General features: G+C 34.2%; 1 non-coding gene across 1 annotated transcript; it reads right to left on the reverse strand.

The window, feature by feature from the left end:
* Window positions 1-3809: 3809 nt before the first annotated feature.
* LOC140640712 (U7 small nuclear RNA) lies at window positions 3810-3870 on the reverse strand. The gene has a single exon (XR_012037353.1). It is a non-coding gene; the product is annotated as a U7 small nuclear RNA (small nuclear RNA).
* Between the last annotated feature and the right edge of the window lie 771 nt (window positions 3871-4641).

Raw genomic sequence — 4641 nt, forward strand, 5'->3', positions numbered from 1 at the left:
AGATTAACAAGGCAGGAAACCACAAATGTTGGAGAGGATGCAGAGAAAAGGGAACCCTCTTACACTGTTGGTGGGAATGTGAACTGGTGCAGCCACTCTGGAAAACTTTGTGGAGGTTCCTCAAAGAGTTAAAAATAGACCTGCCCTACGACCCAGCAATTGCACTGTTGGGGATTTACCCCAAAGATGCAGATGCACCTGCACCCTGATGTTTATAGCAGCAATGTCCAAAATAGCTAAACTGTGGAAAGAGCCTCGGTGTCCATCGAAAGATGAATGGATAAAGAAGACGTGGTTTATGTATACAATGGAATATTACTCAGCCATTAGAAACGGCAAATACCCACCATTTGCTTCAAGGTGGATGGAACTGGAGGGTATTATGCTGAGTGAAGTAAGTCAATCGGAGAAGGACAAACGTTATATGTTCTCATTCATTTGGGGAATATAAATAATAGTGAAAGGGAATAGAAGGGAAGGGAGAAGAAATGTGTGGGAAATATCAGAAAGGGAGACAGAACATAAAGACTCCTAACTCTGGGAAACGAACTAGGGGTGGTGGATGGGGAGGAGGGTGGGGGGTGGGGGTGAATGGGTGACGGGCACTGAGGGGGGCACTTGACGGGATGAGCACTGGGTGTTATTCTGTATGTTGGTAAATTGAACACCAATAAAAAATAAATTTATTAAAAAAAAAGAGCAGATGCTATATATTTGCTTTTGCTGTTAAGTCCTAGGACCCTGCCAGTGGATGTTTTATAGCGTCTGCTATATTTATCAAGTAAATAGTATTACTAAGAATCATCCACTTTGCTGTTTATGCTGGGTATTTAAACTCCAAGAGATGCTCTAACTACATACCCTATAAGTTCTGCATTTTCTAAGAACTCTGGGTTAGGTAGTAGAGATGGTCCATTAAGCCACTTAGATATTGTGCATCAATTTTATTTTGCTGGTGATAATCAGGAGATGGTCCATTTATCAGGAAGCATACATTTTGATGTGATTATCTGAATGTGTTCTACCCTATTTAAGAATAGTGTTTTAGATGTTAATAAAGGTAAAGGAAACAAGCATTTGTTGAGTGTGTACTACATAGTTACTTTAGTATATTATCTTCAGTAATCCTCTCAGTCTGAAATGTAGGTATATATGTATATCTCATTTCACAGATACGTGATTGTCACAGAGATTAAATAATTTATGTAAGGCCATATAAGGATAGAATTGGGGAACTGACATACAGTTTAAACTATATGACTTCAAATTCCATAAACACTTTAGTAGAGCAAAGTATCTGCTTTACCATTTTTCCTTCATGCTGATTGTTGGTAACCATATATCTCTAGAAAAGTTCTGCCTTTTCCATTATTTTAGATCTGACTCATTTTTATGTCTATTCTGTAAGAGTAATAACCAACAAAACCAAAATACTGTAATGATTAATAGCACAGACTTTAGAGTCAGGCTGCTGGTTCAGACTCTAGCTTTGCTATTTATTAACCGTATAATTTGAAGAAATTATTTAATTTCATTGTACCTCAGTTTCCTTCTTCAATGATAATAGTACATACCTCAGAGGCTTATTATGAGGACTAAATGAGTTAATATTTGGAAAGATCTTAGAAAAGTGCCTGATACATTCTAAATACTACACACGTTTGCCAAATAAGTAACATTTATTTGTCATTTATTGTGTATTCAATACTTTGCTAAGCACTCTAGATATAATATCAAATATATGGAAGGTACTATTATTGTCTCAATTTTATGAATGAGGATGCCAAGGCTTAGAAAGGATAACAGCTAGTCTGAGACCATACCAGTGGTAAGTTCATTATGGAAAACCAAAAAGAATATAGGAGAGGAAAATAAAACTCACCCATTCTCACTCATTCTGTCACTTAAGGAGTATTGTGGTTACATTTGGAGTATTTTCCTTATTATATTCATATCACTATAGATTATTGAAGTCAGATTGAATATAATATTTCATTTTTTTGTTCCTTAACATTATATTATTTTCATCTTAACATATCATTGATGGTTTTTTGTTGTTAACATTTTAATGGTTGTAGAATATTCTATCATTTGGATATGATATTTTATTTAATCCCTCATAGATGTTGGACATAAAATTATTTCAGACTTTTGTGCTAATAAATAATGTTACAATGAATATCTTTGCATTTTGTTTTTTTTGGGGGGTATATATTTCTGGGCATAGAATTACTGTGTCAAATGATCAGATATTTTTAAAGTCTCTTAAATGTACAAATCAGCTAATATTTTCAAAGGAGCTTTCAAAAAACTATGAGCAAAAATACAGATAAAATATAAAAATAGGACAGTCAAGTTACCCAGATAGTTTTTTTAATTAAATTTTTTATTTTGAGGTGATTACAGATTAACCTGTTAAGAAATAACATAGAGGATCCTGTGTATCCTTTACTCCATTTCTCCCAATATTAACATCTTACAAAACTGCACTACATTGTCACAACCAGGATATCTAATTGATAAAGTCAAAGTAAATAATATTTCTGTCACCACGGTGATCCCTCATATTGTCCTTTCATAGTCATACTGCCTCCTCCTAACTCCCATCCCTGACTCGGCCATTACTGACCTGTTCTCCAAATCTGTAGTTTTGTTATTTCAAGAATGTTGTGTGAAGAAAATCATACAAATGCTTGACTTTTTTTGCACTATTTTCATGCAGCATAATTCCCTGGAGATTCAGCTAAAGCTGTGTGTGCCAGTAGTTTATCCTTTTATTGTAGAGTACTGTTCTGTGGTATAGATGTACCACAGTTTGTTTAACCATTCACCCATTGAAAGACATCTGGATTGTTCCCTGTTTTTGGCTATTACAAATAAAGCTATTATAAAATTTGTGTATAGCTTTTGATATAAACATAAGTTTTTATTCTCTGAGGAAAATGCAGATGGTGTGCATTTTGCTAGGTTATATATGGTAGTTGCATGTTTAGTTTCATATAAAACTGCCAAATTGTTTTCAGAGTGGCTGTTTTATTTTTCATTGTCAGAAGTAATCTATGGATGATGTAGGTTTTTGCATCCTTGACAATATTTGGCCCTGTTAATGTTTTACATTTTAGCCATTCTGAAAGGTGTGTAGTGATATCTCATTGTGGTTTGAATTTGCATTGCCTTAATGGTTAATGTTGTTGAACATCTTTTCATGTGCTTATTTGCCATCTGTATACTCTCTTTGTCAACATTTCGTTCATATCTTTTGCTGATTTCTTAATTAGATTGTCTTTTAATGTTGAGTTTTTACATATTCTAGATTCTGGTCCTTTGTTGGATATGTGCTTTGCAAGTATTTTCTCCTAGTCTGTGGCTTATCTTTTAATCTTCTTAAGAGAGTCTTTTATAGAGCAAAAATTTTTTATTTTTTAAATTTTAAACTCTGATCTTTAAGATTTATTTATTAGAGAGAGAGTGTGTGAGAACATGTGCATGAGTCAGGGGAAGGGTAGAGGGGAAAATCTTCCAAGCAGACTCCCCGCTGAGCAGGGAGCCTGATGTGGGTCTGTCCTATGACCCATGAGATCATAATCTGAGCCAGAACCTAGAGTCAGACACTTAACAAACTGAGCTACCCAGGCACCTGGAGCAAAATTTTTATTTTTGGTGACATCTAATTTATCAGTTTTTTTCTTGCATGGATTATGCTTTTGTTGTCAAGTATAAGAATCCTGCTTGGCCCTAGATCCCAAAGATTTTCTTCTATTTTTTTCTAAAAGTTTTATTGGTTATCCCCCCACCCCCACCCCAAACCCTAGGGTCTTTTGGTAATGACTGGAAACTTGCTGGACAAATTCTAAAAGAACTGTGATACTTAATTTTACATTTTATATTTAAATTTGTGATTCAGTTAGAGAGGGTGACAAAACATATGAGACTCCTAACTCTGGGAAATGAAAAAAATGGTAGTGGAAGGGGAGGTGGGCGGGAGAATGGGGGTAACTGGGTGATGGGCACTGAGGAGGGCACTTGATGGGATGAGCATGGGTGTTATACTATATGTTGGCAAATCAAACTTCAATAAAAAAATAAAGTTGAAAAAAATAAATTTGTGATTCATTTTGAGTTAATTTTTGTTTAAGATAAAAGGTTTAAATCAATGTTCTGTTTTTCATTGTTTTGTTTTGTGGCTATGGAGTGGGAGTGATTTCTCCCACTTAATTCTTTTTCAAAATTGTTTTAGCTATTCAAGTTTCTTTACCTTTCATATAAATTTTGGAATAGTGCTGTCTATATTTACAGAATATCTTGCTGAGGATTTTTAATAGGGATTACATAAAACAATGTCAGTTTGGGGGAGAATTAACATCTTTATTATTTTGAGTCTTTAAAAATTTTAATTTCTGTATAGTTAACATACAGTGTTATATTAGTTTCAGGTGTACAATATTGTGATTCAACAATTCTATACATTACTTAGTGTTCATCATAGTGTACTCTTAATCCTCTTAACATTTCTTGTAGGGTAGTTTAGTGATCATGAGTTCCTTTAACTTTTGTTTGCCTAGGAAACTATTTTTCCTTCTATTCTGAATGATAGCCTTGCTAGATATCCTGGGTTGCATGTTTTTTTTCTTTCAGCATTTT

This window comes from Canis lupus, chromosome 9 (assembly GCF_048164855.1).
Source record: "Canis lupus baileyi chromosome 9, mCanLup2.hap1, whole genome shotgun sequence".
Lineage (NCBI taxonomy): Eukaryota > Metazoa > Chordata > Mammalia > Carnivora > Canidae > Canis > Canis lupus.